The sequence below is a fragment of the Ptychodera flava genome, chromosome 4 (assembly GCF_041260155.1).
Source record: "Ptychodera flava strain L36383 chromosome 4, AS_Pfla_20210202, whole genome shotgun sequence".
Classification (NCBI taxonomy): domain Eukaryota; kingdom Metazoa; phylum Hemichordata; class Enteropneusta; family Ptychoderidae; genus Ptychodera; species Ptychodera flava.
In genome coordinates this window covers 21,053,278-21,068,613 of record NC_091931.1, presented here as the reverse complement: position 1 = coordinate 21,068,613, position 15,336 = coordinate 21,053,278, and the positions used below count along the sequence as shown (strand labels likewise).

Sequence of the window (15,336 nt, the reverse complement as noted above, 5' to 3'; positions counted from 1 at the left end):
CGACTGTGAATTTCATCAGCGCACCGTACATATTGTGCGATACGTGCCATGCAAACAAGCTGACCAGTGGGTGTTTCACCATGCTGTAGGGAGTAGAACAAGAAACTTGATACACAAAGTAAATGTTCTATAAATAAATTTCAAAGGTACATACAAATTACGTATGTTTATAAGTAGAATGAAGTCATATTTATCGGGATTCGGACGTGGTTTCTTTGAAATATGTGGTCAGGCTTACGACCACAGGGTCATATTTGTACACAGAAGAGAGACCTGTTTTGTTCGATTAAATTTCGGCTACGAAATATCTTGTATTACGTCATTCTCTTACCCTAGATACTCTGATAACATTTCTTCCAAGATTTCAGCTTAAAGTCGCCGTTTGAAGTCCCTATCATTGTTTACTCTACCAACCTGCTAAGACAGTATATTTTATCCATCATGTGTCTTTCTCGTGACTTATAGATCCTTCCCCGCCAAAACTGCTTTATGTACGGGAAATGTTGCCTTTCCAAATCTTAGACATTTTCTGCCTTCAACAGAGACACTTCACGTCACTTGACTCCACGTCAATATTGCACTGCCTCACCCAAGTGTTATGCTTCACTGTACTATTATTAGTTTAGTAATAAAGTAGTCATCTAAAGTATCAGACGACATCGTCTCCCGACTGCTTTCTCAGATTTAGTCATATTCCACGCATTTTTATGATCAAAATGTCCTTACGTGTGTTTGCTATTCTTGTTTTATCATAGTGGACACGTTTATCAAATGTAATATTTGTTGCATGAAATACTGTGTGTTACGTTTACATCAACAAATTTCTGTTGTTTAGCCACTTTTCAAGTGACAATTGTTTGATAAAAGGCAAGAAAAAAGTGAAAACAATTTGGTGGTGAAATTCCCGCTACCTTAACTAGCTTTAGTATACTGTGCTGGGGTGCAAACTACTTGATATTTAATTGCATTGTGGGTAAAAGGTCGACTTTTCACTAAGGCAGGAGTTTGAGATAGTGTTCTCATAACTACTCTTGAAGGAAATGTAAATGAAATCGCTGTCATGGCAAAACGTTTTGCTTGTTCCTGAAACTAGCTAAACTCATTTATCTTTTCATCTTTTTAGGCATTTCTACCATTAAATTCCTGTAGAACCTAAAACTTTACTTTTGCTTTTGCAATCTAATGCGTTCTACCTGTAGAAATCCGCCATATTGAAAATGTGGTCGACCGCCTGAGGCAGTTATTACTCACTTGGGTTGCAAAATGGTACTTTAGGTTCCGAGAATTAAAGTCAGTGAAAATAAACTTCTACATAGTACCTGGCAGGTATTTAGCCATTCTCATGTGATTGTTCAAATGTTCCTCAATACTGTAGCAAAAATATTAAGTGCGTGATCATTTAAATTAGTAAAGGTAATATGAACCCCCTCCCCCACCCTGCTCCCGACAATTTGTAAATTCTTAAGTACCCGAAGGGCAAGTTTGTAAAATGTAACACCCAAACAGTTCCTCTGGGCCACTCCCTAGTGATAACTGAATTCTCTTTTTTTGAGAACAAGTGATATTGCCTAATCTTACAATGTTACAGATCTCGGTCATCGCCCCTTTTCCAGTTGGCATACAGATTGACAAATTGCCTTAGTTTGCTTTTTCGCACACACTTCACGTCTCTCACGAGCAGTTTTGCACTTTTGACGCGAAAACGCGTGACGAGGATTGGAGTAACTATGTAGTACATCGATACATCATTTTCTGTCCCAAGACAAGGTGAATTGAATATCGCCGTATGTTTCGTTTTCGAACCGAAGGGTTTTTTGAATAGCTGGCGTCTCATTCTAAAAGATTTGGGACGAATGACCTTTTTTCTGGAGAACCCTAACGTAGGGAATCTACTTTTCTTTCTGGGCACATTCAAATTGCAATATAAAGTCACGCTTTTCAATGACACGTACGGCACAAAACATTCACCTACATAGTATTCAGGCAGTATTGATTGTGTAAAGGGCAAGGACCCCATACAGTAGATAATCAAGCAATGCCAGAGGATTGCAGCCGCACGTCGCAGACGGCGACACGCGTGCTGTGCAGTGAGGGCGGTAATGTCGAAAACAATCTGATTGAGGTAATACACGCCTTGAATAACAAGATTTTATGGTCAAGACTTGCTCAAACTTTCCTCGAAGAAATCATCATTTGTATTCCAAGAATGCAAATCAGGGTCCAGCGTGCAATTTTTTTGAAATAGGGAAACAAACAAACATACTACAGAACCTTTACCGATCTTTGAAATTTAAAAAGGCTATTAAACCCTACGTTAAGTTTATGATCATAATAAAAATTTTCTATTTTTACACCAAATATAAGAAACTTACTCCATATGCTTCAAAAGAGTTCATTCAAGTAGGAGACCAAAAACAGAAAAGAACTGTTAAACATAGAGTGTCAGAAAATATGTCTCCTCCGAGGTCCGTTCTACCTGAAATTAAGCTGTTGAGGCTGAGAAATTATGGAAACAAACATCTAGAAATTACCAATATTTGAATTGAAAACTGTGGCTGCAATCCCTTGAGTTGTGCCGCCACTCCAAGGAGGCGAAAAGGCAAGCAGATAAGGGGAAGAAAGATGATGAACAAGCCGAGATGAAAACATTGCCACTTCTATATACCTGATATAATTATTGAGACTCAAAAATAAACATGTCCGAATTAGTTAACAACGCTACCGCATTCCTCACAGGAATAGATCGCGCGCTAGCTTTTGACGGCAGCGTCACGTCTATCATTTTACAGTATGGCCTTATTAAGTGACTTATTAACTTTGGTGGTGCGGAAAAGAAAATCGACCTATAAAAACTCGACATATAAAACACGATTTACAAAAATATCGATATTAATAATTCTGCTTTCAATATTCGTTCCCTGATGAGTGGAGATGAGTGAATGATTAACTCACAACGCTTGACTGTATTGATGGTTCATACCGCTCGATCTGCCTACAGTAGATTATTCTCACAGCAAGAAGATGCTCTTGAGCTCTGACGTTGAAACAGTATTTAGCGTTAGCAACAGACCCTCGAATAACGTTCGAGTGTCTTTGCAACAACATGACCCAGCTGTGTTACACTTGGTGAGACTTCATCAAGTGCCATATGCATAGATCGTTTGCATTCGGTCATTTACGTAAATCAACTTATTCTGTAGGCTACAATACCTGTGCGTGCAATTCTGAGCGTAATTGCCACCTGGGGCTAGGTTGGTGATATAATAAAGATCTGTATTCAGATCTAGAGCCGCCGCCTCATCATGTTAATTTTAATAATTTCATGAACCCAACCAATGTTAAGATATTCAATGATCTGTCAGACTGGTGGTATAATAAACAGCCCGAGCAAAATTATTGGAACTGGTATCACAGATTTGCTCCACCAGGATTATGTTGATATACAATCACAGCAATTGCGGGAGTATTTTAGAAAAACAAATTCACCAACTATAAAGGTATCATTCACACAATATACCAGTGGTCACAGTGAGAGCTAATGTTGCACACACGGTTCCACGCAGAGTTTTATTAATGCAGAATTTTTAAAGCATTATGACAACAGTATGGATGGGGTTAATAGCTTCATCCTTTGTTATTCTACATTGTTCTAGCTGTTTTCCAGTATTTTATATCTATGCAATTATTAGTATTGCTCCAAAATACATAACAGAATACCTGGTATTCAGCTTGTTAACACAGCATTCATTTTCTGCGCGGTGCAATTTGTGTTGGAAAGGCCATGGCTGTACTTCAGCATACTCAAGACAGAACATTAAGAGAACACACTTGGTTAACAGAACAAAATAAATGACGGTATCGAACGAAGCGGCGATTGTCTCCGATATGTCACGTGAGAGAAGGAATTTTTTTTTTAAATGTACATACCACAAGGGGAAAGCCATTTTCAGATGTCATGAAGGTTTTTATTCACTGAACATTGCATCATACGGTCCAGATTACAAAAAATTACTATCCATTTAGAACGACTGTGGACTTCTGTGAGCACAAATGTTTGCACGATTATTGTTACAGTATTGTTACAGAGCGGAAAACATATTTTGTATCCTTCTTCATAGATCTTTGTGAAAATTAACTTTAACTGTGGAATTTTCATTATAAAACATTTTAAATTTGATATTATCACCGTGGAAAAAATATTTACTTCAAAGCATGATTTTTCGTTTCAAAATGTGTTCGTCGATGTGTTTATTCCCAATATTATATTAAGATCTGATCTTAGGGATCATTGACGGTTTTGTAGGCCCTCAACTCATCTACTGTGATGTGTTGCCCTAGTCGTTCTGTTTCACTGACGATGAATTCAACGTCTTGCTTGGTTGTCTTGGGATTACTGAAGACGTATCTGAAGAAGTTTGGCAAGTTGCCAAGAGGCGTGTAGGAAATCATCAGCGTGCCCTGTTTGGCCATCCTCTCTTTTATGATTTGTGCAACCTGCAAGATGACAATATTTTGTTCGATCTGGGTTTGTTAATGAACAACGGAAAGATGTGACAATATTTTAGTGATGAGAGAGAGAGCTATGTATCTATCATTATACAGGGAAAACATACAAGTAAAACACGTTGGTGTCTTGAAAATTACCCTTTGCATGGTCAACATTCTTTCGTGATAGTAAACGTCAGCTTGGATCCTATTGCGGTATTTATTTACATACGTAGGCCTTACATATGATTGTTAAACGCAGTATAAGAGCTCCCCATCTACACTGCGTTCATTAATTGGTGTAAATTTGAAGAAACAGTCGACCTAATTTACATTTACTGTGGAAACACAAGATGTGATATGAAAATGGCAAACAGTTTTGTTGCCCAATACTTTTTGGTACAATTTTCAGCTCTCACTGTTTGAAATGTATATGTAAATGTGGATTTACGTTTACTGGAATGCCACATGAGTGACCTTATTCCCTGCTGGCGCATTCTAAGAACAAATTCCCGCAAATAACGCATTTAGCTGTCCATTCTTTGTAATACGTCTCTATTGATTCACCACATACCTTTCCTAGAAGCAAATTGAAGTCTTCATTCTGTTCCATATTCCTCAAAGATGGCGGGATATACCAGAAACACACATTGGTGCACTCCGGCTGTCGGTTAGACGAAAATGGTCGCCATATCACTCATTTTAATGGACGATTAAAAATAAGAGTGAAAACTTCAAACATTAATCATTATTTACACAGATTGCAATAATTACATCTGATTCTAACACGATTGAAACTAATTTGGGATAATTGTATCTTCACATTGTTCAAATTTCTCAAAAGTGTTAGGTGCCCTATAGCAAAATGTTGCAAAATGTTACAAATTAATCATTAAAATAAATGTATAACTTAAAATGAAAAACCGTTGAGCTTACATTTGCAGATTAAACCGACATTACTTCACTATGCAATTATCCCAAATTAATAGTTCTAATCGTGTTTTCCGTTTTTTGCGGAACGATTTACATTCCTATAAGAGCGGTCGTCGTTAAAACTGTAACGTTGGGCGTTTTTTCAAAATTCTACAGAATCGTTTTGCGGAATCTAGGTATTTTTGCTTACAATATAACATCTAAGTTTATTATCAAGTGAGAAATTTTCAAACAGGCTTTTTTGAAAATCTGCAACTTAAAGTGTTTATACTGTATGTTCTTGAAAGAAGGAAAGAAGTAGGTTGATTATTAGAAAGCCATCAAAACACTATAGTACTGTTACATTTGAAAATTACTCACTTCTGCGACAAATTTGTAACCAGGTCTTCCCTTTATAAGTTGGGCAAAATATCTGTAAAACAAATCAATTGGAATATGTTTTTGTGAATGTTTCATTTGTATGTGTTTTAGCATTAGTTTTTATCACAAGGTTTGGGTGTTTGAAACACAATTCCACAATCTATGCAGCTATGGTGTTCAAAACAGATATTTAGAAGTCGATGAGTAGATGAGACAATCAATAAGTTTTATTTTGGACATATAAAAAAACAGAGTGGGAAACACTGTCAGTGAAATAATAGAGATTATTTTCAATAATTATTGATTAGTGCATGCAGGTTTAGGTTTATCCTTTCCATTTGTACGCGCGCTGCAAAATGATTCTTTGACGAGGATTAAAATGCAGGGAATAAGGTGTGAAGTCGCACGACCTTATCCTGGGAATATTGGTAATAAGATTCTAATAACTTAGGATGTTCGACTCGGGGTCAAATGACATAAAGTTCAATGATCGAGTCTACAATAATCAAAGAACTGCATTTAATTACTTGGAATTTTCAAACTTTATGTTGGTTTCTTCCTCTGTTCCAGAAATACCTTTGGCCTTTAACATCAGCCAGAGTTTAAAGGCATCCACCTTGCGACCACACTGGAACACTTTGTCCCCAGTGTCATAGGAAACGTCGTAGAACTTGTCCTGCATGAAGAGATACTTTGCTTCGGAACAGTTGGCTTCATGCATCAGTCCAACCTGTGTAAAAAAGGACTCTCGGTGAAATTGCCGACTGGTCCTGTGGTTTGTTGACGAAAATCAGACTCTTTTTCTGTTACTACTTGTACATATTAAAGTGAATAGAACACTGAATGGTAACTTCGCCTCACTGTTTCGCCCCAGCACCAAAATTATTTACATACAGTAGTATATGTAGATAACACTACATTTTCAATCAAAATCAAGTGACGCTGAAGAAATGGTTTGATCGACACTGTAATATTCCGGGCATTAACTTTCGCTTTAAAAAGGCAAAAATTATGTTCAGGTATTGCCAGATTCACGATGATGTCCACAAGTTATGTATTGACGAACTTCGTCCAGAACTTACATTATCTCTCATTAGAAAGGCTGAGCATTGAATCGGTACACCCATCATCTTGTGCAGGCACCATGCCAACGAGTTTGACCTTTCAACTCCCTTAAAGAGACGCTCTTTCCACTTTCTTGACAGTAACGCACCACCTCCCCAGGCAGCCTACAGAAAGTACAGGGAAACTACCTTGTTTAGGTAAATTTTATGGAAAAGGGGTGCCACAACAGTTTGATAAAACTGTTTAAAATATATTAAGTCAAGAGGCACTACAAGAAGATTTTACAAGTACAAGTCGAAGACGAGTGGTGACACGGTCGCACGTCACGAGTGTATTCTGAGCTAAAGAAAGGAGAATATTAGGGAATAATTGCGAATTTAATGTGAGTTGCCCTAAAGTGTCGTTCAAGTTCCACGGACAAGGAACTTCATGTTAAGTCCACAAAACGGAATAAGCGCCATTTTGTTTATCAGAAATGTGATGGCAAGAATATTTAATTTCGAGAAAGAGAACATTGTATATCATTTTGTTTTCTGTGTAATATTTTTCTGAAAATTATGCTTTTTATGTGATATAAATAAGGTCATTTCTGTTATACAACAGGAATATTTTCCAGCCAAAATTTGTTTGAGACAGTATATTATCCCGCTTTATATGTAATAGAGCGTCTAAATGTTAGTGGGGCTATTAAATCACAATTGCAAAGGCCTTTTAAAGTTTATAGAAAGATCACAGTCTGAAGATGCACGTTCTAAATGCCCTGTGTGTTTTCTGATAAAAGATGTTCTTACATCAACGTGCAGCCATATCCCATGTTTTTCACAAATGTCTGCAATTTCGTCCACAGGATCGTAGGCACCCAGCACTGTAGTACCGCACGTTGCATTCACAAAGAGGGGAACGTTGCCCTGCCGGGGGAAAATTGGAAAATTCGTAAATCAATTTTGAATGAATCCACTTTGACGCCCTTGTCGTAAGATGACAGAAAAGTCAGATCATTATGTTAAGTAACAACAATACGCAAAATAAAAGGTTTGAAAAGTAGTATCTACTGTCACATTAATTATCCAGTTCATCTTTCTGTTATCGCTTATTATTACACAATGATGATGATGATGGTGATGATGATAATGATGACATACACATACAATACACTGGTGACATCTTACTGACTGATAAGAAATCAATATTTAGTTGAGCGATGAGAAAGTCTAATAAAACAAGACAAAGTTGCATGACAATATCAAGACATATGAAGTGGTTGTCTTATACCTTTTCCTTTGTTGCAATAATCTTTTCCTCTAGGTCTTCAGGAATCATTTTACCCCTAATAATCGAAAACAAAAATTGTTTCCGTTTAGCATCTTTGGTGTGAATGAGCTTGGCAAACATTTGCTTTCGAACACTCGAAACGCATTTCTTAGAGCTATAACTGTTTTTCAAAAGCATCTGAGTGCAAAGAAGTATGAAAGATCACTAAAATGTATCGTCAGGCTTCAATAAATTGTTGTTTAGCACCCTTTCGGGTTGTATGTACAACACAAAGAAATGCCATGATGCGAAGTCTGACTGTTAACTGCCACTTTTCAACCAAAACGTACCTTTCATCACATTTGACCTGGACAACACTGTTGGTACCCATGCCGAGGAGAGCTGCTCCCTTTTCAATGGAATAGTGTGACTAAAAACAAACGGGATAAAATAAATATCTAACATGAAACCATTGGCCAAACTGTGTACTGATGTTTTACACATCTGTTTCCCTGTGTCCAACGATTGTGAAAGTCATTAGCGAAATAGGGTTAACCGGAACAAGGATTTTTTACTTTGATTCCAATAATTTTACAGTTTCTCCGGTGCCTTAATTTAGCCATATAACCAAGAACACTACTTACAATATCCTGATCTCGTGATAAGTTTCACGACTTCCCCCGATCCACGGTCACGAGTGGACCGTGCCCGATCCTACTTAACCAATATTTACATAATCACGGAGTTCAAAATTTACAGTGACTTTAGCGACAAGAACATTCAATGATATAATCCTTCACATATCTGCTTCTTAAAGTAGAATGCGCTTGGGGGCCAGACATACTCTTAACTTTTTACAGTTCTTTTCTAATCTACCACTTGCTGGGGCTTATTTTAAAGAACTTCGAGTGAGAAAAGTTTTCATCGTCTTAGTTTTCCGCAAATCGAAAATTTTATTTGTCCCCAAAGAGTAAACACACGGATGACGGCCATTTTGAATTCAAATATCAGTAAATCTTAGGTAATTTGTTTCTCCGGTACCAAACTTTGCACGGTGACCGTGATTTTCATTCTTAATTTGGTAAGAGAATGATGAAGGTAATGATGAGGAAAGTTTTAGGCAAACGTTTAAGTCTTTCACTTTCGAGGTGCGTACTAATAGAAATTATATTACTACGGCCGCTTACCTGTTCAGACGTAAACAAAATCATCTTGGCAATCCAAACAATCCGTCGCTTTTCACAGCTGCACCGTATTTCTTGAATCTTGCAATATTCATTGCATACATGTTCACCATTGAGCCACCTTGATATGAGATATATACGTTGATTTTCATACATTGCATATACTACTACTCTGCTTACATACACTATGTTTTCATAGACTACGTAAAAGCAGTAGTGAAAATATCAGTCCATTGTTATTTCGCCTTCATAGTTTTATATTAACCTCATCTTTCAATGATTATAAAAAGCGGTTTGTTCATGAATCCAGTAAACAATGGAATTTTGGCACGTCTTGAAGCAAAGCAGAATACTTATACACACATTGGGCGTACGTGCCAATGAAACACATTTATCATGAACACGACTGGACAAATTTACGACGCACCTGGACAAAAAATCCCTTCTCCTGTTTCATAACCAACGTATTGTAGAAGTGTTTTAATGACCGCTTGTTCCATGACAGTGAACACCGGAGCACACTCAAAAGTATACCTTGATGTAGAAAAAGTGGGTTAAGTGTTTGATGATAAGACAGTGCAGAGATAATATATCGCCAATATACCACGGTATTTTTCGCGCCTCGACCAATCAGATCGCTGTATTTTCACCATCAATATACTGGTATGATATAATATAGGATATACAACCTACTAAATATATTGCATAGGTAGGAAATCGACGCTCACTACCATCCAGGATCCTACATCACAAAGTCAAAATACCATATAAGATTAATGACGCCTCCTCCCCCGTGACAGATAAGCGAACCTTCATTTTTTAAAATTCTTTGTTAGTCTATCGCTTGTGAGGGGGTCATTTTGAAACTAGTGGAGAAGCCTAAGTTAACTTTTCACCGGCCAAGTTTTGTGAAAATCGAAAATTAAATTTTCCCCATAAAGTTAACATACGGATGGCGGCCTTTGTGACTTTGAAGTATCGGTAAACGTTAGGTAATCTGTTTCTTTAGTATCAAACTTTGCAAAGTGACTCCTTCCCTGATTCTTGATTTTTTTTTCAAAGAATGGTCGACAGTTTCGTTGGGGAAAGTTTGAGCTTTTAAGTCTTTCAATTTCAAGGCGTGTGTGTCGATGGCGGCTGTTCTGAAAAGAAAATTTTGAATTTATAGAAGTGCAAAATTCATTACGTACTATAAGTTTTATCGCAATCGTTGTTAATCCCTGTGTAAGGTCATCTTTATAGCCGGCCTAGTATTTCATTTCATTACATTAATTTTGTAGATTTTAGACACTCCAAGAAAAATGGATTTTGACATTTTTCAAAACCATTTCATGCAATGTAGGAAAGCGGGAAAAGTTATTGACTGTGATACTCACGCTGTGGGATTGATACAGTCTGTGAGCCACTGGCCGACGAGGCCATAGGAATCTTGACCAGAATAGAGCAGATTATGATATCTTGGATTTGCTGTAAAACAGGTCAATGTAACATTGAATTTATTTTAGTGGTTATGGTGTTCACGGAACGAAACTAGCGAAGGAATAACTTAGTTAAATGCACGCATTGGTTTAACGCTATGCTTTGGGGGTTTGTCAATAGTAAATTGGTATGTGGTGGGGTGTCTTAAATATCTATTTGAGTGACTTTTATTTTTTAGGCATCTTTAGAACGGGATTTGATGACAAGGGTAGAATTTATTCCTTGACATACGCTTATTGAACCTGAATTTGATCATGCAACATATTAGCTTTTTGGAACCATATTCTTTTAACTGCTTCATCATTTTGTAACTTCTGAACCTGACTTTTATTTGACAAGGTATATTTGAATAGATTACTATCAATTGATTGATTGATTGATTGATTGATTGATTGATTGATTGATTGATTGATTGATTGACTGATTGATTGATTGATTAACTGATTGATTGATTGATTGATTGATTGAATAGATCACTTCTGTCGTTTATATTGTCTTTAATTTCAAGTTGAGAGTCGTCACCTGGCAAAACGCTGTACTTGAAAATTTCTTTAAGTATTTCCAGCAAGTTTTCTGAGTCGGTGCTTTCTTCACTTATACCTAATTCAAATATTTCCTTCAGTTCACCAGGGTCACGATATTCAACAACTGCGAAGACGAAGACAATTGATTTGTGTGAACAAAAGAAGATCTGTTAGTCGTAAGGTCACTTACTGCAATCTTGTGCATACATACATGTATGTATAAATTTATTCCCGGTCTGTGTTCTCATGTATATTGAGTACATTCACCTATATAAATTTCAAATAAAAAAGCTCAAATTCGTTGCAATCCAAAAATGTTCTCCAATAGCTCTTTTGTCGTACTCCAGACATTACAATCGATTCTATTAATCTCCAACACATCTTTTGGAATTTATGTACCTCGATCAGTTTGTTTTTTAAATTGACTAAATTTACCATTTTCAATTCTTACCTTTTCTTCTCCGATCACGTGCTTTCACAACGCCCTCTTTGAAAATGATGTCCATCGCATCTCGGAGGAATTTCTGATCCTCAGTGAGATTTGCCATGTCACCGTCGCTGATCTCAAAACCATCCACTAGTTCATAACTAGCAACATCACCGCCTGATGTGGGATTACCTGTCATTGTGAGAAAACCAAGGAGTGTTGCCAATTTTGTGAAAAAAGATCAGTGTGTTTTAAGGTGTCTAAAAGTCGAACTATGACGACACTAAATGTTGTAAATTAAACTAGGTCATACACATTCCGGGTCAGTCGCAACGACTAGACATATACTGTTATCAAGACTCGACTATAGCCTTGAACTTGACATTAACCAGTAACAGCACTTTACATCACGTACAGTACGTAAGTCCGGGGTGTAAGCATCTCAAATAATAATGTACAACCGGCAATCATTTTATTAAGACCTTGGACTGCGAAATTCGTGTTAAGTATGTTTGAAAACGATAATAATTGTTCAAGTTAGTTATTCTACTGTAATGAGTTGATAAGCTATATTAAAAGGCGAGAATGCGGCAATGCTTTCCACGTATATTCTAAGAGGTAGATTTTCATATGCCTGACTTTAGTCTTCAATCTTACATCAAACGAGAGGTATAATTTTATTTTTAGATTTGTAAATCAATATTTGTTATGTGAAGCTAGTGTAAACACTATCACCGAACTCAACACAGCTGCACACACGTTTATCAAATGTTTGGACTTTGATATTGTAAGAATTTCAGGTGTTTGGCTTTAAGCTAAATGTCTGAAAATTTCTCGTAACAAATACTTTGAAGAGTGATGGCCTTCATATGCCACTTGTTGAACCTGTTCAAGGAGAAGATTTTGCGAGTTTTAGAATCGGGAGTAATCATTGAGGTGATTATAAATCAAGATTAGCGTAATATGACACATTATGATATATGCAGTAGATTGGCAGACGAATGGCCTTGAACTGGAGTTATTGTGCAACTGAAAGAATGGGTACCTGTCAAGAAACATATGTTAAAATCTGAGAAGGGTTTTTAGAATAGGAACATAAAGCTGATTTTGCAAACTTAAGTAGGCCCCACATGATTTTTCAGGTGTGAATATCTGTATTAATCGGTGCGTGTTTAAAACTAAATGTTGCACACAATTTATATGTGGCATTTCAATTACTCTGATACACAATGGACTTATACAATGAAATTTCGACAAATATGTTGCTCCCTGCCGAGTGTTCTTTTTCTGACCAACGGAAGAGAAGCCTTTACTGTGACGATCGAAGCATTCTGCATGCAATGAGGGCACACACGTGCTTATATGTAATTGTTGATAACGTGTTTGCTATGTTGAGAAATGTGAAGAGCCATGCGGTGACATTCAAATTTGTGGTGTGTGGCATGTATCTTATAAAGTTGATATAGGATTACATAAAAATTTTAAGTCATATAGAATATTAAAAAGGGAAATAAATATTTTCAAAAGCACTACATATATGTTCAGATGGTGTGTAATTACCATTGTTTGCTTCCATGGCTGCCTGTGGTAGATTTTCCAGAAGACGTCACGTTAAACAGTGACGGTAGGGACAGTCGTCAGTTCAGTATATGATTCACAGGTCCCAGCGTACAGCAAGAAAGTTCCCCAACTGTCAGGTCCGCTGTTTCACGACGAAACGTCTACTCAGCTGACATGGCAGAATATGTTCCCTTGAGTTCAGTATAAACTATAACCTTATGTACACACACAAGGGTCAGGCCAATCAGCTGTTGTGAGATATGCTGACATGACCCCAATTATTTGACCTAAATAACTTGGTAGCTCAAAGGGGTGCATATCTTGAACACTGTGTGTCATGACTTTAATGCAGTGTGATCGCCATCACAAGAAGCGGACAATACAAAAATGGCCTTTTGTAGTTTCCGAATAATTTAGCATCACAGTATAAAAGTACTCACAAGACTGTTGGAGTCTTTTAAACATAGTTTACAGTGACCATAGTCCCGTGACAGAGACATTTTTTAGTAAATTAGACAATTTTAGGGAATGTCTGAGGCGGCCAGGGGATGACCAAGTCATGGAGGAGAGAGACAATATAACAAGAATCCATGGATGTTTATGTCATTGGTATTGACAAGATGCCATATACCCTATGCCCTATTACTTCCATTGAATCCTGGTAATATTGAAACTCTCTATTGTACAGGACAATTACGCCATAGCGTTTTGAAAGAACAGCACGGCATCATATTTTCCAATGAAGGACATCCACCCTACACTCCTCATCTTGTCAGTGTAACACCAACAGTATTGAAGATGAAACACACTTTTTATTAGTCTGTCAGAAATACAAAGTCCAAAGAAAGTACTTTTTCAGTAAAATCAATTCCCAAACGACGATACTGAAAATCAGCTTATTTCTCTACTAACAAAACAAGAGTTATCTTTTAATGAACAACTTGCTGATTATATTTTTACTTTATATAAACAAAGAAATACCTAGTTATATTTATTATTAGCTACTATTATTGTAATACTTTATCTTTATTGAAGAAAATTTAACTTATTTTTTGTATCACACTTTTATTGCCACAAATGTGATGTAAATCCTATATTTACAAGCAAGCAATAAAAATATTATTATTATTATTATTATTATTACCAATTGTGTATCATATACAAGGCTTAATCTAACCGCATAAATTGGTAAAGAAAAAGGCAGAGTAAAAACTCTCAGAACAATTGAAATGATTTGAAGGTACAGTCGTGTGTAACTTGAAATATTTTGTATTAGCACAGAGAAAGTCACCTCGACTACCTGTAACATTATTTCGGTTTCTCTTACGTCTCGTGCGTGACGCATGCTTACAGCGCACGTCAAGGGGTGTGGAAAATGTTTTGGAGCCTAGCCTATAAGCTGATCCACATCATAAATTCTTTCCACCAGATCATTTGTGGTGAAGAATTCTCTTAATTAGGAGGAGAAGAACACAACTTTCACTGTTAATTTTTGAGAAACTTTCAATTTTTTTCTCATCCTCATTTCGAAGAAGTTTCAAGAGACGGGTTTGAGTTAAGGAATTATTTTAAAACATACGTCATGCTCCATCTTCTTGGGTACAATGTAATAACTACCTTAGATATTTTTATACAAAGTTAAAATCAGTGGGTTTCAATGATTTCCCAAAACTTTTGCCGAGAACTACTTGGCAATTTTTTTAAAAGTAAGCTAGCCAAAGCAAATTATAATGTCAATTTACATCACCCACTTTCTTTAAACTATTTCCGCACCGAACTTTTTTGCAGATATTTGCATGAAGAAAAGAAGGGAAAATAAGTCCTAGCTTTGCTACAATCTTTGAATGACATTAAGGTAGAATGCGCCTTGAAATCAAACCACTTAAACTTTTGCTCAAATTTTCAAAGACAAAACTTTAAACCATTCTTTTTAAACATCAAGAAAATAAAAATCGAGGATCGCCGTGCAAAATTTTGGTAAATTATAATTTCGATTTCCACAAAAATTTGCTGGTGAAAGCTTTAGGTTTTAATACTGAATGAGCTTTAAAATGAGCCCTAACAAGTG

At 36.5% G+C, this 15,336-nt stretch overlaps 1 pseudogene; it reads right to left on the bottom strand.

Moving 5' to 3' along the window:
• Positions 1 to 3,943: 3,943 nt before the first annotated feature.
• LOC139131159 (cysteine sulfinic acid decarboxylase-like) lies at positions 3,944 to 13,467 on the bottom strand (annotated as a pseudogene).
• Between the last annotated feature and the right edge of the window lie 1,869 nt (positions 13,468 to 15,336).